Raw genomic sequence first — 24,297 nt, 5'->3', positions numbered from 1 at the left:
TTAATTTTTAACAGTGTAAGCATGTGTAACTTCTTTAACTATAACGTTTGTGTATGTATACCCTTGGTAACCAAGCAACTAGAATGTGTCTTCAAATGGGTTCTAACAATCTGACTATACTGGTAAAGGGGACCTCATTAGATATGCTTTGTTTCTTCATGAGGACATACTTTACACTAGTATTTTCTTCATTCTGAAAGAAAAGGAACACATTTTAAAGTATATTTTCCATCCCAGCTTCATTTAGAACGTTGTGCTGTTTCTCATAGTAAAGGGGGCACTCACTGAAAAATAATTCTAGGTTTAGTTGATTTTGTCTTTTTAAATTGCTGATGCTTCCAAGAAGGAGGAAGTCTCCAGAGAGGCCTGCATCTTCAAAATTACTTTAAAGCCATAGGCCCCGTGTCAACAATGTAAAGGAACGAAGTTCATCAGTTGTTTTGCCCAGTGTTAGGCCAAACCCTACACACCATGTGACCTTTGCACCTACCGTGACTTCTGTGAGGTCTTCTCAGGAGATTGGAGACTCTGGGATCTCTCTAAAGACTCTTTTGAATGCCATTAAAACCATGGAGGGAAGACTGGAAGGTAAAATAGACATTCTTGCCTCAAGACCATTAAAAAATGATGAGTCACCAAATTTTCTTCACCGGGATTCGGTAAGTGAAGGCCACAAATTAAATCATAAGGAAATTTCAGATTTATACAACAATGAAGAAAAGTAGTAACATCTAGAAAGATAACGTTTGGAGGTGTGAGTAACAACAAGGAAAGAACTTCTTCACAAACAGCAAAAACTGATGATGTAGATCAAAACCGTCATTCTGGCTATTGCATACTTAGTTTTTGATTTGGACACAGAAATGTCATATTTGGCTTAAGAGTAACCATTGAGATTTTTAATCTAATTTTCACTTTAAAAATTAATGCTAATAGTCTTAACATTTACAGTAAAATGGGTAAAGCCTGATTTTCAAGTAGAAATACATAAATAGAAGCCCTGAGAACTTGAACACTGGAAAATACTTCCCAAAGAAAACTTACTAGAGCATCCATCTTTGTTTGGTATTTAAAAATAGAAAGTACTGTAGCTTGTCTTCTAGAGTTAACTACAATTTAGACCCTTTCTGTAAGCACTTTTGCTAGTGGCCTTTTCATTTTTATAAATAATTTATAAGCACTGGTAAAATTATAAAAACTATATTCTTCCTAATGTGCTTTTCTAGAACAAAATCCAATAGGTTTTCAAAACCTTCTAAGTTAGCATCTTTTGTAGTATTCTTGAACCCTTACAGAAGACGTTAAAGTATTTTTAACGTTACAGGTTAAAAGTTATAAGGAAGTATAATTTGAGGAAGATGTGGGGAAAAGGCATTCTTCTTTGCTGCTGCTTGGAGTGCCCTTTTCCTGTGGAGGACAATTTGGCTTTGTTTATCACCTTACACCCACAGTTGTACTTTTTCCTACAGATACACTAGCTTGTACATAAGACATGTTTACAAGGTTACTTTCTGAAGTATTGTTTGTTATTAGCAAAAGACTAGAAACAACCAAAATTCCATCAGTAAGAGGCTGGCTAAATAAATCATGGTATATCCATAGTTTGGAATACTGTTTGAAGATATATTTATCTTAATCATAACATATCTATTATTAGGTTAAAACAGTCAAGGTTCAGAAGAGTATACAGAGTATTTTACTATTTGTGTGCAAAAGGGTTGGGGCGATGAAGTATACATATGTATTCACTTTTGAATAGAGTCTCTCTAAAATGAATCGTAATAAATTGGCAACATTATTTTCGAGGAAGGAAACTGGGTGGCTGGGAGATTTTTCACTTTATCCTTTTGTACCTTAAGAGTAATGTGAATGTGCTACCCATCCAGAAAAAATTTATGAACATTTTATTTTCAACAGAAGTAAAAGTAGAGAAAGGATGGTCTTTTCAACAAATGTGCTAAAGCAATTGGGTATCATATGCAGAAACAAAAAAACAAAATACCTTTGATCCATACCTCTTACCATACATAAAAATTAACTCAAAATGGATGAAAGCCCTAAAGGTAAAACTTAAAACTGTAAAACTTCTGAAACATAGGATGAAACCATTGTGATCTTGGATTACACTAAGATTTCTTAGATTTGACATCAAAAGCATGATCCATAAAGGAAAAAATGTAACATTGACAACGTATGCTCTTCAAAGACATTGTTAAGAAAATGACAAGCTACAGGCTGGGGGAAGAAAACATTTGCAAATCACATATCTGATAAAGGTCTTGTCTCCACAGTTTATTAAAAACTCTCAAATCTCACTAAGAAGGAAAAACAATCTGGGAAAAAAAAAGGTGCAAAGTATTTTATTTATTTGGTGAACACACGTTTCACCAAAAAAGATATACGGATGATAAATAAGCACCTGAAAAGATGTTAAACATCAGTCATTAGGGAAATGCAAATTAAAACTGCAGTGAGGTACTACCACACACTATTAGAATGTCTAAGATTGAAAAACTGATTACCCCAAGTGTTAGTGAAGATGTGGAGGAACTCTCATACATTGCTGAAGGGAATGTAAAATCACTCAGCCACTCTGGAAAATAGTTTGGTAGTTTCTTTAAAAGTGAGACATACTACGACCATACAACCCAGGCATTCCACTCCTATGCATTCACCAAAGATAAATGAAAGCGTATATCTACACGAAGATCTGTATACAACTGCCCAGAGCAACTCTACTTGTAACAGCTTAAAACTGGAACAACTCCAGTGTTCAGCAGAACACTCTTCAGCAACAGAAAGGAAGAAGTATTGATATATAAAGAAGAGTGAGTGAATCTCACAATAATTGTGCTGAGTGGAAAATCATTCAAAAATGAGTACATCAAATATGATTTCATTTATATAAAATTCTAGGAAATAAAAGTGAATTGATTGTGACAGAAAAGAGGTCAGTGGTAGCCTTGGGTGGATGTGTAGGAACAGGGAGAGATAGAAGTGGGGGAAATTACAAAAAGGCATAAGGGAACTTTTGGGATAATGGAAGTGTTCATTATCATGATTATGGTTTATACATATATCAAAATTGTACACTTTAAATATACATAGCTTATTGTATTTCAACTATATCTCAGTAAGGCTGTTTTAAAAAATGTGAATGTATTATACTAAAATTAATTATTTTTAAATGTTTAAAATAACATTCTTGAAATGACAAAAGCAGTAGCGATAGAGAACAAATTACTGGTTGCCAGGGGACATGGGATGAGTTTGGGGGAGGGTGTGAACACAGAGAAGTAGCACAAGTGAGTTCTTTGCGGCAGTGGAGCAGTTCTGTATCTTGATTGTCGTGATCACAGGAATATGTGCATGGGGTCAAATTACATAGAGCTATGTGCATGTGTGCATACACAGATGAATGCAGGTTAAAAAAATGGTGAAGGGCTTCCCTGGTGGCGCAGTGGTTGAGAGTCCGCCTGCTGATGCAGGGGACGCGGGTTCGTGCCCCGGTCCGGGAAGATCCCACATGCCGCGGAGCGGCTGGGCCCGTGAGCCATGGCCGCTGAGCTTGCGTGTCCGGAGCCTGTGCTCCGCAACGGGAGAGGCCACAACAGTGAGAGGCCCACGTACCACACACACACACACACAAAAAGTTCCTTTTCATCCATTTCTTAGGTGTCTCACAGTTTCTATAGTGTTATGTTTTTATAGTTTTATATTAGAAAATATATGTAAGGGGCAATATTAGGGTAGGAGATTAAGAAGTACAGACTACTGTGTATAAAATAAGCTACAAGGATATATTGTACATTACATGGAATATAGCCGATATTTTATAATAACTATAAATGGAGTATAATCTTTAAAAATTGTGAATCCCTATGTTGTATAGTTGAAACTTACATAATATTATAAATCAACTCTACCTCAATTTTTAAAAATATGTATCTATATATATTTAGATCATTTGAAACAGTAGGAGGATATGACCTTGACCTAAATACTGGTATTTCCGAGACTGCCTGGTAAGCTAGCTGTGGAAGCTACTTGGATTTTAATGACACAGAAACATCAGATCTCTGAGGGCAGCAGGATTTATTTGCTTCTGTGTTCTTCCCCATTTCAGTGTCCTGAATTAGAAATTCTTCCAGAAAAGAAACCCAGTATAAAAAGTAAAGTGCTTTATAGATGAGAACATGCCATCTGACAAGTTTCAGGGCATTTTATTGAGTACTCTGAGGCTGGGGGTAGCGTCAGTTACCTGAGAAATATTGTGGAATAAGGATATTCTGTGTTTTGTTTGAAGAGAGGCAAATCGAAAATTCTTGAGTGTTCATCAGTATTTTCCACTGAGTTCTAAGGTTAACAGCAGTTTGCTTACGTTTAAAATGAGAATAAGTGTTGCATCAATACCTCTCTTTAGAGGCAGCCATTCTAATTCTGAACCTTAAGTGAATACACTTAAGGGGGAGCCATGGAACATGTTTTATACTGTACACTGTGGAAAAGAGCACCAGAAACAGGCAAAGATGAGAAAAAGGATTCTGCTGATGGAACAAGAGAGATTTCCTAAGACAAAATGTGTTTTCATGTAGCGTTCTAAAAAAAACGAAGTATTAGCACTCAAATTTTAACAGTTCTTGAAAACAATCAGTGGCTACAACCAAGAGGAGTTTGCCCTTCAGAGGTGGGAAACAAGAAAAGATACTGAGAGAGGAAAAAGTTGATTTAAATTAAAAATTTTGGATGAATTTTTTTCTGATTCAGAGATAAGCTCAGTAATGTTAATTGTCGATTTGTATTGAGAGGGTTGGGAATAAGAGGAAGAAAATGTAGAAAAACACACAATTTGGAGATTTGTGAGTAAATATTAATGATTTTATTCCCCCAAATCATCTTTTCTTTAAAGTGAAAGATGTGAGTAGTCAGCTTTATGAGTTAGTTTTCAAATATAATTCAGCCTATAAGAATTCTGTTAATTCAACTTTCGTAATTCTCTGTGGGTAAACACAAGACTCTTGTCTCCTTACATATTGACAATTCTAATTATCCGTACTCAGAAAGGGTTTTGAATACTAGATACCACAATTTCTTTAAAATTGAAATATTTTACCCACAAAGTCTCACTGTTATATTCATGAGTCATGTTAATTTGGACTTTCCATAAACGCTATAAACCAAATGAATTATCTCAGTACATGTATAAGGCTATAGCCTATTTTATTTGTTGAAATAGCTATTTTAGTAGAAGTAGCGTCATTAGAAAAACAGGATCGCTTTTTACAAGGTTTAAGGATTTTCTGTGATTTTTTTCTGCAAAACTTGTGACATCTTTTTTTTTCTGTTTTGGAGTGTGTGTGTGTGTGTATATATATATATGTATATATACACACATATATATATGTATATATACGTATATTTATATATATATATATATATTTCGTTAATGAGACTTGTTTTTTTATTCTTCTGTTTTTCCTCTAGATAAAAGTTAAGCAGCTAGAAGAACAACTACATTCTTTTTCTGAAACCAGTTCACAGAACGACCATCTACTCAAGTTGAATAAGGCACTAGAGGGCAAATATGCTCAGGTGTGATTAATAGCTATAAAACAGATTGCTTCTATGTTGTTTTAATTAGCTTTTAAGAAATTGGTGACTTTCTCCCCACCTCACCGTATGATCCCAGAAAGATGAATATTCTCTCACTTGACTCAATTTATCAAAAATATTTTAAACACCCTCGATGTACAAGGTTCCACTCAACCACAGAAGAGTTCATAAAGATGCCTGAAGCAGTATTGGGACATTGAACTTGCATGCTCTAATTGCAGGGTTAGGAATGTACTCGGCAGACTTTATTATAGAATAGAAGGTTATGCCTTTCAGAAACAAAATAGATTGTATTGTGAGCATGCATAGGGAACATCATCATGATGAAAGCCTCGAGAATCTCTATCATAGAGGAAGTTTTTTTTTAATTTGAACCTTAAAACTTTTGTCAGAGGTGAGGAACAAGTATCTTTGGGTTTTTAATTACAGGCGAACGCAGAACTCATTGCCAACAAGATATACTTGCAATAGCGCACTTGAAAGAGGTATTAGTAGTGAAGGTGCTTACTGGTTAGCATGGTGGCAATTGAGACTGAGACTATTCAGACTATTAAGAATGATTTACAAATTTATCACATTATTTATTTTTAATTTTTAACAGTGTAAGCATGTGTAACTTCTTTAACTATAACGTTTGTGTATGTATACCCTTGGTAACCAAGCAACTAGAATGTGTCTTCAAATGGGTTCTAACAATCTGACTATACTGGTAAAGGGGACCTCATTAGATATGCTTTGTTTCTTCATGAGGACATACTTTACACTAGTATTTTCTTCATTCTGAAAGCAAAGGAACACATTTTAAAGTATATTTTCCATCCCAGCTTCATTTAGAACGTTGTGCTGTTTCTCATAGTAAAGGGGGCACTCACTGAAAAATAATTCTAGGTTTAGTTGATTTTGTCTTTTTAAATTGCTGATGCTTCCAAGAAGGAGGAAGTCTCCAGAGAGGCCTGCATCTTCAAAATTACTTTAAAGCCATAGGCCCCGTGTCAACAATGTAAAGGAACGAAGTTCATCAGTTGTTTTGCCCAGTGTTAGGCCAAACCCTACACACCATGTGACCTTTGCACCTACCGTGACTTCTGTGAGGTCTTCTCAGGAGATTGGAGACTCTGGGATCTCTCTAAAGACTCTTTTGAATGCCATTAAAACCATGGAGGGAAGACTGGAAGGTAAAATAGACATTCTTGCCTCAAGACCATTAAAAAATGATGAGTCACCAAATTTTCTTCACCGGGATTCGGTAAGTGAAGGCCACAAATTAAATCATAAGGAAATTTCAGATTTATACAACAATGAAGAAAAGTAGTAACATCTAGAAAGATAACGTTTGGAGGTGTGAGTAACAACAAGGAAAGAACTTCTTCACAAACAGCAGAAACTGATGATGTAGATCAAAACCATCATTCTGGCTATTGCATACTTAGTTTTTGATTTGGACACAGAAATGTCATATTTGGCTTAAGAGTAACCATTGAGATTTTTAATCTAATTTTCACTTTAAAAATTAATGCTAATAGTCTTAACATTTACAGTAAAATGGGTAAAGCCTGATTTTCAAGTAGAAATACATAAATAGAAGCCCTGAGAACTTGAACACTGGAAAATACTTCCCAAAGAAAACTTACTAGAGCATCCATCTTTGTTTGGTATTTAAAAATAGAAAGTACTGTAGCTTGTCTTCTAGAGTTAACTACAATTTAGACCCTTTCTGTAAGCACTTTTGCTAGTGGCCTTTTCATTTTTATAAATAATTTATAAGCACTGGTAAAATTATAAAAACTATATTCTTCCTAATGTGCTTTTCTAGAACAAAATCCAATAGGTTTTCAAAACCTTCTAAGTTAGCATCTTTTGTAGTATTCTTGAACCCTTACAGAAGACGTTAAAGTATTTTTAACATTACAGGTTAAAACTTATAAGGAAGTATAATTTGAGGAAGATGTGGGGAAAAGGCATTCTTCTTTGCTGCTGCTTGGAGTGCCCTTTTCCTGTGGAGGACAATTTGGCTTTGTTTATCACCTTACACCCACAGTTGTACTTTTTCCTACAGATACACTAGCTTGTACATAAGACATGTTTACAAGGTTACTTTCTGAAGTATTGTTTGTTATTAGCAAAAGACTAGAAACAACCAAAATTCCATCAGTAAGAGGCTGGCTAAATAAATCATGGTATATCCATAGTTTGGAATACTGTTTGAAGATATATTTATCTTAATCATAACATATCTATTATTAGGTTAAAACAGTCAAGGTTCAGAAGAGTATACAGAGTATTTTACTATTTGTGTGCAAAAGGGTTGGGGCGATGAAGTATACATATGTATTCACTTTTGAATAGAGTCTCTCTAAAATGAATCGTAATAAATTGGCAACATTATTTTCGAGGAAGGAAACTGGGTGGCTGGGAGATTTTTCACTTTATCCTTTTGTACCTTAAGAGTAATGTGAATGTGCTACCCATCCAGAAAAAATTTATGAACATTTTATTTTCAACAGAAGTAAAAGTAGAGAAAGGATGGTCTTTTCAACAAATGTGCTAAAGCAATTGGGTATCATATGCAGAAACAAAAAAACAAAATACCTTTGATCCATACCTCTTACCATATATAAAAATTAACTCAAAATGGATGAAATCCCTAAAGGTAAAACTTAAAACTGTAAAACTTCTGAAACATAGGATGAAACCATTGTGATCTTGGATTACACTAAGATTTCTTAGATTTGACATCAAAAGCATGATCCATAAAGGAAAAAATGTAACATTGACAACGTATGCTCTTCAAAGACATTGTTAAGAAAATGACAAGCTACAGGCTGGGGGAAGAAAACATTTGCAAATCACATATCTGATAAAGGTCTTGTCTCCACAGTTTATTAAAAACTCTCAAAACTCACTAAGAAGGAAAAACAATCTGGAAAAAAAAAAGGTGCAAAGTATTTTATTTATTTGGTGAACACACGTTTCACCAAAAAAGATATACGGATGATAAATAAGCACCTGAAAAGATGTTAAACATCAGTCATTAGGGAAATGCAAATTAAAACTGCAGTGAGGTACTACCACACACTATTAGAGTGTCTAAGATTGAAAAACTGATTACCCCAAGTGTTAGTGAAGATGTGGAGGAACTCTCATACATTGCTGAAGGGAATGTAAAATCACTCAGCCACTCTGGAAAATAGTTTGGTAGTTTCTTTAAAAGTGAGACATGCTACGACCATACAACCCAGGCATTCCACTCCTATGCATTCACCAAAGATGAATGAAAGCATATATCTACATGAAGATCTGTATACAACTGCCCAGAGCAGCTCTACTTGTAACAGCTTAAAACTGGAACAACTCCAGTGTTCAGCAGAACACTCTTCAGCAACAGAAAGGAAGAAGTATTGATATATAAAGAAGAGTGAGTGAATCTCACAATAATTGTGCTGAGTGGAAAATCGTTCAAAAATGAGTACATCAAATATGATTTCATTTATATAAAATTCTAGGAAATAAAAGTGAATTGATTGTGACAGAAAAGAGGTCAGTGGTAGCCTTGGGTGGATGTGTAGGAACAGGGAGAGATAGAAGTGGGGGAAATTACAAAAAGGCATAAGGGAACTTTTGGGATAATGGAAGTGTTCATTATCATGATTATGGTTTATACATATATCAAAATTGTACACTTTAAATATACATAGCTTATTTCAACTATATCTCAGTAAGGCTGTTTTAAAAAATGTGAATGTATTATACTAAAATTAATTATTTTTAAATGTTTAAAATAACATTCTTGAAATGACAAAAACAGTAGCGATAGAGAACAAATTACTGGTTGCCAGGGGACATGGGATGAGTTTGGGGGAGGGTGTGAACACAGAGAAGTAGCACAAGTGAGTTCTTTGCGGCAGTGGAGCAGTTCTGTATCTTGATTGTCGTGATCACAGGAATATGTGCATGGGGTCAAATTACATAGAGCTACGTGCATGTGTGCATACACAGATGAATGCAGGTTAAAAAAATGGTGAAGGGCTTCCCTGGTGGCGCAGTGGTTGAGAGTCCACCTGCCGATGCAGGGGACGCGGGTTCGTGCCCCAGTCCGGGAAGATCCCACATGCCGCGGAGCGGCTGGGCCCGTGAGCCATGGCCGCTGAGCCTGCGTGTCCGGAGCCTGTGCTCCGCAACGGGAGAGGCCACAACAGTGAGAGGCCCACGTACCACACACACACACACAAAAAAAGTTCCTTTTCATCCATTTCTTAGGTGTCTCACAGTTTCTATAGTGTTATGTTTTTATAGTTTTATATTAGAAAATATATGGAAGGGGCAATATTAGGGTAGGAGATTAAGAAGTACAGACTACTGTGTATAAAATAAGCTACAAGGATATATTGTACATTACATGGAATATAGCCGATATTTTATAGTAACTATAAATGGAGTATAATCTTTAAAAATTGTGAATCCCTATGTTGTATAGTTGAAACTTACATAATATTATAAATCAACTCTACCTCAATTTTTAAAAATATGTATCTATATATATTTAGATCATTTGAAACAGTAGGAGGATATGACCTTGACCTAAATACTGGTATTTCCGAGACTGCCTGGTAAGCTAGCTGTGGAAGCTACTTGGATTTTAATGACACAGAAACATCAGATCTCTGAGGGCAGCAGGATTTATTTGCTTCTGTGTTCTTCCCCATTTCAGTGTCCTGAATTAGAAATTCTTCCAGAAAAGAAACCCAGTATAAAAAGTAAAGTGCTTTATAGATGAGAACATGCCATCTGACAAGTTTCAGGGCATTTTATTGAGTACTCTGAGGCTGGGGGTAGCGTCAGTTACCTGAGAAATATTGTGGAATAAGGATATTCTGTGTTTTGTTTGAAGAGAGGCAAATCGAAAATTCTTGAGTGTTCATCAGTATTTTCCACTGAGTTCTAAGGTTAACAGCAGTTTGCTTACGTTTAAAATGAGAATAAGTGTTGCATCAATACCTCTCTTTAGAGGCAGCCATTCTAATTCTGAAACCTTAAGTGAATACACTTAAGGGGGAGCCATGGAACATGTTTTATACTGTACACTGTGGAAAAGAGCACCAGAAACAGGCAAAGATGAGAAAAAGGATTCTGCTGATGGAACAAGAGAGATTTCCTAAGACAAAATGTGTTTTCATGTAGCGTTCTAAAAAAAACGAAGTATTAGCACTCAAATTTTAACAGTTCTTGAAAACAATCAGTGGCTACAACCAAGAGGAGTTTGCCCTTCAGAGGTGGGAAACAAGAAAAGATACTGAGAGAGGAAAAAGTTGATTTAAATTAAAAATTTTGGATGAATTTTTTTCTGATTCAGAGATAAGCTCAGTAATGTTAATTGTCGATTTGTATTGAGAGGGTTGGGAATAAGAGGAAGAAAATGTAGAAAAACACACAATTTGGAGATTTGTGAGTAAATATTAATGATTTTATTCCCCCAAATCATCTTTTCTTTAAAGTGAAAGATGTGAGTAGTCAGCTTTATGAGTTAGTTTTCAAATATAATTCAGCCTATAAGAATTCTGTTAATTCAACTTTCGTAATTCTCTGTGGGTAAACACAAGACTCTTGTCTCCTTACATATTGACAATTCTAATTATCCGTACTCAGAAAGGGTTTTGAATACTAGATACCACAATTTCTTTAAAATTGAAATATTTTACCCACAAAGTCTCACTGTTTTATTCATGAGTCATGTTAATTTGGACTTCCCATAAATGCTATAAACCAAATGAATTATCTCAGTACATGTATAAGGCTATAGCCTATTTTATTTGTTGAAATAGCTATTTTAGTAGAAGTAGCGTCATTAGAAAAACAGGATCGCTTTTTACAAGGTTTAAGGATTTTCTGTGATTTTTTTCTGCAAAACTTGTGACATCTTTTTTTTTCTGTTTTGGAGTGTGTGTGTGTGTATATATATATATATACACACATATATATATGTATATATACGTATATTTATATATATATATATATTTCGTTAATGAGACTTGTTTTTTTATTCTTCTGTTTTTCCTCTAGATAAAAGTTAAGCAGCTAGAAGAACAACTACATTCTTTTTCTGAAACCAGTTCACAGAACGACCATCTACGCAAGTTGAATAGGGCACTAGAGGGCAAATATGCTCAGGTGTGATTAATAGCTATAAAACAGATTGCTTCTATGTTGTTTTAATTAGCTTTTAAGAAATTGGTGACTTTCTCCCCACCTCACCGTATGATCCCAGAAAGATGAATATTCTCTCACTTGACTCAATTTATCAAAAATATTTTAAACACCCTCGATGTACAAGGTTCCACTCAACCACAGAAGAGTTCATAAAGATGCCTGAAGCAGTATTGGGACATTGAACTTGCATGCTCTAATTGCAGGATTAGGAATGTACTCGGCAGACTTTATTATAGAATAGAAGGTTATGCCTTTCAGAAACAAAATAGATTGTATTGTGAGCATGCATAGGGAACATCATCATGATGAAAGCCTCGAGAATCTCTATCATAGAGGAAGTGTTTTTTTAATTGGAACCTTAAAACTTTTGTCAGAGGTGAGGAACAAGTATCTTTTGGTTTTTAATTACAGGCGAACGCAGAACTCATTGCCAACAAGATATACTTGCAATAGCGCACTTGAAAGAGGTATTAGTAGTGAAGGTGCTTACTGGTTAGCATGGTGGCTATTGAGACTGAGACTATTGAGACTATTAACAATGATTTACAAATTTATCACATTATTTATTTTTAATTTTTAACAGTGTAAGCATGTGTAACTTCTTTAACTATAACGTTTGTGTATGTATACCCTTGGTAACCAAGCAACTAGAATGTGTCTTCAAATGGGTTCTAACAATCTGACTATACTGGTAAAGGGGACCTCATTAGATATGCTTTGTTTCTTCATGAGGACATACTTTACACTAGTATTTTCTTCATTCTGAAAGCAAAGGAACACATTTTAAAGTATATTTTCCATCCCAGCTTCATTTAGAACGTTGTGCTGTTTCTCATAGTAAAGGGGGCACTCACTGAAAAATAATTCTAGGTTTAGTTGATTTTGTCTTTTTAAATTGCTGATGCTTCCAAGAAGGAGGAAGTCTCCAGAGAGGCCTGCATCTTCAAAATTACTTTAAAGCCATAGGCCCCGTGTCAACAATGTAAAGGAACGAAGTTCATCAGTTGTTTTGCCCAGTGTTAGGCCAAACCCTACACACCATGTGACCTTTGCACCTACCGTGACTTCTGTGAGGTCTTCTCAGGAGATTGGAGACTCTGGGATCTCTCTAAAGACTCTTTTGAATGCCATTAAAACCATGGAGGGAAGACTGGAAGGTAAAATAGACATTCTTGCCTCAAGACCATTAAAAAATGATGAGTCACCAAATTTTCTTCACCGGGATTCGGTAAGTGAAGGCCACAAATTAAATCATAAGGAAATTTCAGATTTATACAACAATGAAGAAAAGTAGTAACATCTAGAAAGATAACGTTTGGAGGTGTGAGTAACAACAAGGAAAGAACTTCTTCACAAACAGCAGAAACTGATGATGTAGATCAAAACCATCATTCTGGCTATTGCATACTTAGTTTTTGATTTGGACACAGAAATGTCATATTTGGCTTAAGAGTAACCATTGAGATTTTTAATCTAATTTTCACTTTAAAAATTAATGCTAATAGTCTTAACATTTACAGTAAAATGGGTAAAGCCTGATTTTCAAGTAGAAATACATAAATAGAAGCCCTGAGAACTTGAACACTGGAAAATACTTCCCAAAGAAAACTTACTAGAGCATCCATCTTTGTTTGGTATTTAAAAATAGAAAGTACTGTAGCTTGTCTTCTAGAGTTAACTACAATTTAGACCCTTTCTGTAAGCACTTTTGCTAGTGGCCTTTTCATTTTTATAAATAATTTATAAGCACTGGTAAAATTATAAAAACTATATTCTTCCTAATGTGCTTTTCTAGAACAAAATCCAATAGGTTTTCAAAACCTTCTAAGTTAGCATCTTTTGTAGTATTCTTGAACCCTTACAGAAGACGTTAAAGTATTTTTAACATTACAGGTTAAAACTTATAAGGAAGTATAATTTGAGGAAGATGTGGGGAAAAGGCATTCTTCTTTGCTGCTGCTTGGAGTGCCCTTTTCCTGTGGAGGACAATTTGGCTTTGTTTATCACCTTACACCCACAGTTGTACTTTTTCCTACAGATACACTAGCTTGTACATAAGACATGTTTACAAGGTTACTTTCTGAAGTATTGTTTGTTATTAGCAAAAGACTAGAAACAACCAAAATTCCATCAGTAAGAGGCTGGCTAAATAAATCATGGTATATCCATAGTTTGGAATACTGTTTGAAGATATATTTATCTTAATCATAACATATCTATTATTAGGTTAAAACAGTCAAGGTTCAGAAGAGTATACAGAGTATTTTACTATTTGTGTGCAAAAGGGTTGGGGCGATGAAGTATACATATGTATTCACTTTTGAATAGAGTCTCTCTAAAATGAATCGTAATAAATTGGCAACATTATTTTCGAGGAAGGAAACTGGGTGGCTGGGAGATTTTTCACTTTATCCTTTTGTACCTTAAGAGTAATGTGAATGTGCTACCCATCCAGAAAAAATTTATGAACATTTTATTTTCAACAGAAGTAAAAGTAGAGAAAGGATGGTCTTTTCAACAAATGTGCTAAAGCAATTGGGTATCATATGCAGAAACAAAAAAACAAAATACCTTTGATCCATACCTCTTACCATATATAAAAATTAACTCAAAATGGATGAAAGCCCTAAAGGTAAAACTTAAAACTGTAAAACTTCTGAAACATAGGATGAAACCATTGTGATCTTGGATTACACTAAGATTTCTTAGGTTTGACATCAAAAGCATGATCCATAAAGGAAAAAATGTAACATTGACAACGTATGCTCTTCAAAGACATTGTTAAGAAAATGACAAGCTACAGGCTGGGGGAAGAAAACATTTGCAAATCACATATCTGATAAAGGTCTTGTCTCCACAGTTTATTAAAAACTCTCAAAACTCACTAAGAAGGAAAAACAATCTGGAAAAAAAAAAGGTGCAAAGTATTTTATTTATTTGGTGAACACACGTTTCACCAAAAAAGATATACGGATGATAAATAAGCACCTGAAAAGATGTTAAACATCAGTCATTAGGGAAATGCAAATTAAAACTGCAGTGAGGTACTACCACACACTATTAGAATGTCTAAGATTGAAAAACTGATTACCCCAAGTGTTAGTGAAGATGTGGAGGAACTCTCATACATTGCTGAAGGGAATGTAAAATCACTCAGCCACTCTGGAAAATAGTTTGGTAGTTTCTTTAAAAGTGAGACATGCTACGACCATACAACCCAGGCATTCCACTCCTATGCATTCACCAAAGATGAATGAAAGCATATATCTACATGAAGATCTGTATACAACTGCCCAGAGCAGCTCTACTTGTAACAGCTTAAAACTGGAACAACTCCAGTGTTCAGCAGAACACTCTTCAGCAACAGAAAGGAAGAAGTATTGATATATAAAGAAGAGTGAGTGAATCTCACAATAATTGTGCTGAGTGGAAAATCGTTCAAAAATGAGTACATCAAATATGATTTCATTTATATAAAATTCTAGGAAATAAAAGTGAATTGATTGTGACAGAAAAGAGGTCAGTGGTAGCCTTGGGTGGATGTGTAGGAACAGGGAGAGATAGAAGTGGGGGAAATTACAAAAAGGCATAAGGGAACTTTTGGGATAATGGAAGTGTTCATTATCATGATTATGGTTTATACATATATCAAAATTGTACACTTTAAATATACATAGCTTATTTCAACTATATCTCAGTAAGGCTGTTTTAAAAAATGTGAATGTATTATACTAAAATTAATTATTTTTAAATGTTTAAAATAACATTCTTGAAATGACAAAAACAGTAGCGATAGAGAACAAATTACTGGTTGCCAGGGGACATGGGATGAGTTTGGGGGAGGGTGTGAACACAGAGAAGTAGCACAAGTGAGTTCTTTGCGGCAGTGGAGCAGTTCTGTATCTTGATTGTCGTGATCACAGGAATATGTGCATGGGGTCAAATTACATAGAGCTACGTGCATGTGTGCATACACAGATGAATGCAGGTTAAAAAAATGGTGAAGGGCTTCCCTGGTGGCGCAGTGGTTGAGAGTCCACCTGCCGATGCAGGGGACGCGGGTTCGTGCCCCAGTCCGGGAAGATCCCACATGCTGCGGAGCGGCTGGGCCCGTGAGCCATGGCCGCTGAGCCTGCGTGTCCGGAGCCTGTGCTCCGCAACGGGAGAGGCCACAACAGTGAGAGGCCCACGTACCACACACACACACACACAAAAAGTTCCTTTTCATCCATTTCTTAGGTGTCTCACAGTTTCTATAGTGTTATGTTTTTATAGTTTTATATTAGAAAATATATGGAAGGGGCAATATTAGGGTAGGAGATTAAGAAGTACAGACTACTGTGTATAAAATAAGCTACAAGGATATATTGTACATTACATGGAATATAGCCGATATTTTATAGTAACTATAAATGGAGTATAATCTTTAAAAATTGTGAATCCCTATGTTGTATAGTTGAAACTTACATAATATTATAAATCAACTCTACCTCAATTTTTAAAAATATGTATCTATATATATTTAGATCATTTGAAACAGTAGGAGGATATGACCTTGACCTAAATACTGGTATTTCCGAGACTGCCTGGTAAGCTAGCTGTGGAAGCTACTTGGATTTTAATGACACAGAAACATCAGATCTCTGAGGGCAGCAGGATTTATTTGCTTCTGTGTTCTTCCCCATTTCAGTGTCCTGAATTAGAAATTCTTCCAGAAAAGAAACCCAGTATAAAAAGTAAAGTGCTTTATAGATGAGAACATGCCATCTGACAAGTTTCAGGGCATTTTATTGAGTACTCTGAGGCTGGGGGTAGCGTCAGTTACCTGAGAAATATTGTGGAATAAGGATATTCTGTGTTTTGTTTGAAGAGAGGCAAATCGAAAATTCTTGAGTGTTCATCAGTATTTTCCACTGAGTTCTAAGGTTAACAGCAGTTTGCTTACGTTTAAAATGAGAATAAGTGTTGCATCAATACCTCTCTTTAGAGGCAGCCATTCTAATTCTGAAACCTTAAGTGAATACACTTAAGGGGGAGCCATGGAACATGTTTTATACTGTACACTGTGGAAAAGAGCACCAGAAACAGGCAAAGATGAGAAAAAGGATTCTGCTGATGGAACAAGAGAGATTTCCTAAGACAAAATGTGTTTTCATGTAGCGTTCTAAAAAAAACGAAGTATTAGCACTCAAATTTTAACAGTTCTTGAAAACAATCAGTGGCTACAACCAAGAGGAGTTTGCCCTTCAGAGGTGGGAAACAAGAAAAGATACTGAGAGAGGAAAAAGTTGATTTAAATTAAAAATTTTGGATGAATTTTTTTCTGATTCAGAGATAAGCTCAGTAATGTTAATTGTCGATTTGTATTGAGAGGGTTGGGAATAAGAGGAAGAAAATGTAGAAAAACACACAATTTGGAGATTTGTGAGTAAATATTAATGATTTTATTCCCCCAAATCATCTTTTCTTTAAAGTGAAAGATGTGAGTAGTCAGCTTTATGAGTTAGTTTTCAAATATAATTCAGCCTATAAGAATTCTGTTAATTCAACTTTCGTAACTCTCTGTGGGTAAACACAAGACTCTTGTCTCCTTACATATTGACAATTCTAATTATCCGTACTCAGAAAGGGTTTTGAATACTAGATACCACAATTTCTTTAAAATTGAAATATTTTACCCACAAAGTCTCACTGTTTTATTCGTGAGTCATGTTAATTTGGACTTCCCATAAATGCTATAAACCAAATGAATTATCTCAGTACATGTATAAGGCTATAGCCTATTTTATTTGTTGAAATAGCTATTTTAGTAGAAGTTGCGTCATTAGAAAAACAGGATCGCTTTTTACAAGGTTTAAGGATTTTCTGTGATTTTTTTCTGCAAAACTTGTGACATCTTTTTTTTTCTGTTTTGGAGTGTGTGTATATATATATATATATATATATATTTCTTTAATGAGACTTGTTTTTTTATTCTTCTGTTTTCCCTCTAGATAAAAGTTAAGCAGCTAGAAGAACAACTACATTCTTTTTCTGAAACCAGTTCACAGAACGACCATCTACTCAAGTTGAATAAGGCATTAGAGGGCAAATATGCTCAGGTGTGTTTAATAGCTATAAAACAGATTGCTTCTATGTTGTTTTAATTAGCTTTTAAGAAATTGGTGACTTTCTCCCCACCTCACCGTATGATCCCAGAAAGATGAATATTCTCTCACTTGACTCAATTTATCAAAAATATTTTAAACACCCTCGATGTACAAGGTTCCACTCAACCACAGAAGAGTTCATAAAGATGCCTGAAGCAGTATTGGGACATTGAACTTGCATGCTCTAATTGCAGGATTAGGAATGTACTCGGCAGACTTTATTATAGAATAGAAGGTTATGCCTTTCAGAAACAAAATAGATTGTATTGTGAGCATGCATAGGGAACATCATCATGATGAAAGCCTCGAGAATCTCTATCATAGAGGAAGTGTTTTTTTAATTGGAACCTTAAAACTTTTGTCAGAGGTGAGGAACAAGTATCTTTTGGTTTTTAATTACAGGCGAACGCAGAACTCATTGCCAACAAGATATACTTGCAATAGCGCACTTGAAAGAGGTATTAGTAGTGAAGGTGCTTACTGGTTAGCATGGTGGCTATTGAGACTGAGACTATTGAGACTATTAACAATGATTTACAAATTTATCACATTATTTATTTTTAATTTTTAACAGTGTAAGCATGTGTAACTTCTTTAACTATAACGTTTGTGTATGTATACCCTTGGTAACCAAGCAACTAGAATGTGTCTTCAAATGGGTTCTAACAATCTGACTATACTGGTAAAGGGGACCTCATTAGATATGCTTTGTTTCTTCATGAGGACATACTTTACACTAGTATTTTCTTCATTCTGAAAGCAAAGGAACACATTTTAAAGTATATTTTCCATCCCAGCTTCATTTAGAACGTTGTGCTGTTTCTCATAGTAAAGGGGGCACTCACTGAAAAATAATTCTAGGTTTAGTTGATTTTGTCTTTTTAAATTGCTGATGCTTCCAAGAAGGAGGAAGTCTCCAGAGAGGCCTGCATCTTCAAAATTACTTTAAAGCCATAGGCCCCGTGTCAACAATGTAAAGGAACGAAGTTCATCAGTTGTTTTGCCCAGTGTTAGGCCAAACCCTACACACCATGTGACCTTTGCACCTACCGTGACTTCTGTGAGGTCTTCTCAGGAGATTGGAGACTCTGGGATCTCTCTAAAGACTCTTTTGAATGCCATTAAAACCATGGAGGGAAGACTGGAAGGTAAAATAGACATTCTTGCCTCAAGACCATTAAAAAATGATGAGTCACCAAATTTTCTTCACCGGGATTCGGTAAGTGAAGGCCACAAATTAAATCATAAGGAAATTTCAGATTTATACAACAATGAAGAAAAGTAGTAACATCTAGAAAGATAACGTTTGGAGGTGTGAGTAACAACAAGGAAAGAACTTCTTCACAAACAGCAAAAACTGATGATGTAGATCAAAACCGTCATTCTGGCTATTGCATACTTAGTTTTTGATTTGGACACAGAAATGTCATATTTGGCTTAAGAGTAACCATTGAGATTTTTAATCTAATTTTCACTTTAAAAATTAATGCTAATAGTCTTAACATTTACAGTAAAATGGGTAAAGCCTGATTTTCAAGTAGAAATACATAAATAGAAGCCCTGAGAACTTGAACACTGGAAAATACTTCCCAAAGAAAACTTACTAGAGCATCCATCTTTGTTTGGTATTTAAAAATAGAAAGTACTGTAGCTTGTCTTCTAGAGTTAACTACAATTTAGACCCTTTCTGTAAGCACTTTTGCTAGTGGCCTTTTCATTTTTATAAATAATTTATAAGCACTGGTAAAATTATAAAAACTATATTCTTCCTAATGTGCTTTTCTAGAACAAAATCCAATAGGTTTTCAAAACCTTATAAGTTAGCATCTTTTGTACTATTCTTGAACCCTTACATAAGACGTTAAAGTATTTTTAACGTTACAGGTTAAAACTTATAAGGGAGTATAATATTGAGGAAGATGTGGGGAAAAGGCATTCTTCTTTGCTGCTGTTTGGAGTGCCCTTTTCCTGTGGAGGACAATTTGGCTTTGTTTATCACTTTACACCCACAGTTGTACTTTTTCCTACAGATACACTAGCTTGTACATAAGACATGTTTACAAGGTTACTTTCTGAAGTATTGTTTGTTATTAGCAAAAGACTAGAAACAACCAAAATTCCATCAGTAAGAGGCTGGCTAAATAAATCATGGTATATCCATAGTTTGGAATACTGTTTGAAGATATATTTATCTTAATCATAACATATCTATTATTAGGTTAAAACAGTCAAGGTTCAGAAGAGTATACAGAGTATTTTACTATTTGTGTGCAAAAGGGTTGGGGCGATGAAGTATACATATGTATTCACTTTTGAATAGAGTCTCTCTAAAATGAATCGTAATAAATTGGCAACATTATTTTCGAGGAAGGAAACTGGGTGGCTGGGAGATTTTTCACTTTATCCTTTTGTACCTTAAGAGTAATGTGAATGTGCTACCCATCCAGAAAAAATTTATGAACATTTTATTTTCAACAGAAGTAAAAGTAGAGAAAGGATGGTCTTTTCAACAAATGTGCTAAAGCAATTGGGTATCATATGCAGAAACAAAAAAACAAAATACCTTTGATCCATACCTCTTACCATATATAAAAATTAACTCAAAATGGATGAAATCCCTAAAGGTAAAACTTAAAACTGTAAAACTTCTGAAACATAGGATGAAACCATTGTGATCTTGGATTACACTAAGATTTCTTAGATTTGACATCAAAAGCATGATCCATAAAGGAAAAAATGTAACATTGACAACGTATGCTCTTCAAAGACATTGTTAAGAAAATGACAAGCTACAGGCTGGGGGAAGAAAACATTTGCAAATCACATACCTGATAAAGGTCTTGTCTCCACAGTTTATTAAAAACTCTCAAAACTCACTAAGAAGGAAAAACAATCTGAAAAAAAAAAGGCGCAAAGTATTTTATTTATTTGGTGAACACACGTTTTACCAAAAAAGATATACGGATGATAAATAAGCACCTGAAAAGATGTTAAACATCAGTCATTAGGGAAATGCAAATTAAAACTGCAGTGAGGTACTACCACACACTATTAGAATGTCTAAGATTGAAAAACTGATTACCCCAAGTGTTAGTGAAGATGTGGAGGAACTCTCATACATTGCTGAAGGGAATGTAAAATCACTCAGCCACTCTGGAAAATAGTTTGGTAGTTTCTTTAAAAGTGAAACATACTACGACCATACAACCCAGGCATTCCACTCCTATGCATTCACCAAAGATGAATGAAAGCGTATATCTACACGAAGATCTGTATACAACTGCCCAGAGCAGCTCTACTTGTAACAGCTTAAAACTGGAACAACTCCAGTGTTCAGCAGAACACTCTTCAGCAACAGAAAGGAAGAAGTATTGATATATAAAGAAGAGTGAGTGAATCTCACAATAATTGTGCTGAGTGGAAAATCGTTCAAAAATGAGTACATCAAATATGATTTCATTTATATAAAATTCTAGGAAATAAAAGTGAATTGATTGTGACAGAAAAGAGGTCAGTGGTAGCCTTGGGTGGATGTGTAGGAACAGGGAGAGATAGAAGTGGGGGAAATTACAAAAAGGCATAAGGGAACTTTTGGGATAATGGAAGTGTTCATTATCATGATTATGGTTTATACATATATCAAAATTGTACACTTTAAATATACATAGCTTATTGTATTTCAACTATATCTCAGTAAGGCTGTTTTAGAAAATGTGAATGTATTATACTAAAATTAATTATTTTTAAATGTTTAAAATAACATTCTTGAAATGACAAAAGCAGTAGCGATAGAGAACAAATTACTGGTTGCCAGGGGACATGGGATGAGTTTGGGGGAGGGTGTGAACACAGAGAAGTAGCACAAGTGAGTTCTTTGCGGCAGTGGAGCAGTTCTGTATCTTGATTGTCGTGATCACAGGAATATGTGCATGGGGTCAAATTACATAGAGCTACGTGCATGTGTGCATACACAGATGAATGCAGGTTAAAAAAATGGTGAAGGGCTTCCCTGGTGGCGCAGTGGTTGAGAGTCCGCCTGCCGATGCAGGGGACGCGGGTTCGTGCCCCGGTCCGGGAAGATCCCACATGCCGCGGAGCGGCTGAGCCCGTGAGCCATGGCCGCTGAGCGTGCGTGTCCGGAGCCTGTGCTCCGCAACGGGAGAGGACACAACAGTGAGAGGCCCGTGTACTGCAAAAAAAAAAAAAAAAAAAATGAAAATTGTAAATTTTGTAGTGTAGTTATTCTCATTAAAGTCAATTTCCTGGTTTTAGTGTTGAACTACAATATAAGATGTCATCATTAGAAGCAGGGAAAAGAGTGCATGGGGACTCTGCACTAATTTTGTAAACTCCTGTGACTCTGTATTTCAAGATAAAGTATTTTTTAAAAGAGTAGTATTTAGAATAGTATGATGAATCTGAAACAACTGTGTAGATATACTAAAAGTATTTCAGATATGTAAAAGTCGAATACTTCTAATTAGGATTAGGACACTATTTAGAAGACTTCTGTAACACTATTTTCTTGACACTATTTAGTTCTTATTCACCTTTGCTTTTATGATATTAATTTGTTGTATTTTCAAATTCTGTTGATAATCAATTTCTCCCCCATTTTTCATCTTAGCATCATTGTCTCATCTACCTTACCTTCATTCTGCGCTGTCATAGAGATTGACATATATTACAGATTTGCCCATGTTTATTAACAGATTTTTTTTGCTTTGTAGTTTTAAGGGGGAAAACAGCTACTAAAGCTAGTTTTTATTTACAATAATATATAAGCATATTTCATTAAACATTTTAAATTTGGTTTCTAAATTGCTGTGTCTTATTCTAATTGCTGATTGACTGTGCTTTGGGAGAATCATTTATCATTTCTTTTTTTCTACTAAGGTGAAATCCATTCTTGAAAAGAAAGAACGTGAGCTCTCACGAGTTGTGAAGGGTCGTGCTGCAGCCCTGAAAGAGAGTCAGAAGTTGAAACATGACCTCAAAGCTTTGGAGGACAGGGAGAACAAGAAGGCAAGACATCAATCCTTTCTGAAGTCTGTTACTGAAATGAAGCACTTCTGAAATCTTTCATGAGCCATATTCTTTCTTTTCTTGTGACCTTTAGTAAAACAGAATGAGGATTGATCAGAAGAGGATTTTTTTTTCCTAAAGAAAGGATAACTTTAGAAGAGCTCTAAAATATTTCCTTTAAAAATACATGATTTAACTCCCAATGTTTTTTTTTCTTCCTGTCTTAAAATAATCAAAAGTCCCATTTTTTTCTGTTGAAACACATCTGACCTTGTTAATAATAACCACATACTTATGTATTATTAATGTGATATAACACTGTTAAGAGTTTATGTTAAGTCAAATTACCAAATGCTTTCTGCTTAACAGTGTGTGTACTTAGTGGGAAGAGAGGTAACATCCCAAAATTCTTTACATCAGGTGCTAGATTTTGCCCCTCTGAAGAGGGCTGTGAGTCACATCATTCTTCAGCAGCTTCCACTTATGGTCCTCTTTCCTCAGATAATTCTGATGGGCTTCAAAGGTGTTATCTTCTTCTGACCCCATGGTAAGATAGCTGAGGAGGGCTAGCACAGGCCAGTCTGGGACCACCTCTAGACCCAAGAAGCTGTTGGTCCTTATGTCTCTAGTTAATATATGTGCTGTGACACGACAATAGTTAGGATGCACTGCAGAGCTCTTCATAGGATCCATATGATCTAGGGTTTAGTTTTCTTTTTCTCAAAGTCAAAATAACTTAAGAAACAAAATAAATATAAAATATACTTTAATTATTCCTCTTAGCATTCTACCAGACCTGGTTTCCATACTCTTCTAGAAGTCATGGGACTCAGCAGAAGAATAACCAGAAAGGATCAAATATCTTTGTCTTATTTCATTTTCTATTAGGTGGGAAACTTTCAGCAACAACTGGCAGAAGCTAAAGAAGACAACTGCAAAGTTACAATCATGTTGGAGAATGTGTTGGCTTCTCACAGTAAGATGCAAGGCTCTCTGGAAAAAGTGCAAATAGAGCTTGGGCGGAGGGATGCAGAGATTGCAGGCCTCAAGAAAGAAAGGTACCAGAGATTATTTTTCTGTCTTTGTACTTGTATTTTTCTGCTGCGTTGTGGTAAAGAACAGAGTGCAGTCAACAAACAGTCATTTTCTATTGATCCCCTTGTGAAAATAAAGTAGTAAAATGGTATTTAAAGAACTAGCAAATTCAGAAAAATCTGGAATTATAAATAAAAATGATATCCAAAAATTCTCATATTTTGTAGCGATGTAAATAAGTATGTATTCTAGAAATTCATGTGATATATGC

General features: G+C 35.1%; 1 pseudogene across 1 annotated transcript in view; it reads left to right on the top strand.

The window, feature by feature from the left end:
* The window catches only part of LOC307057540 (coiled-coil domain-containing protein 150-like), a 199,324-nt pseudogene that overhangs the window by 130,957 nt on the left and 44,070 nt on the right, over positions 1-24,297 (top strand). Inside the window, exons 16-19 of the transcript in view lie at positions 17,811-17,918; positions 19,042-19,185; positions 22,863-22,991; positions 23,880-24,049. The product of the transcript in view is annotated as a coiled-coil domain-containing protein 150-like (transcript). The remainder of the gene's footprint in view (positions 1-17,810; positions 17,919-19,041; positions 19,186-22,862; positions 22,992-23,879; positions 24,050-24,297) is intronic.

Source organism: Hyperoodon ampullatus, assembly GCF_949752795.1.
Source record: "Hyperoodon ampullatus genome assembly, chromosome: 8".
NCBI lineage: Eukaryota > Metazoa > Chordata > Mammalia > Artiodactyla > Ziphiidae > Hyperoodon > Hyperoodon ampullatus.
This window is presented reverse-complemented; position numbering and strand designations above follow the sequence as displayed.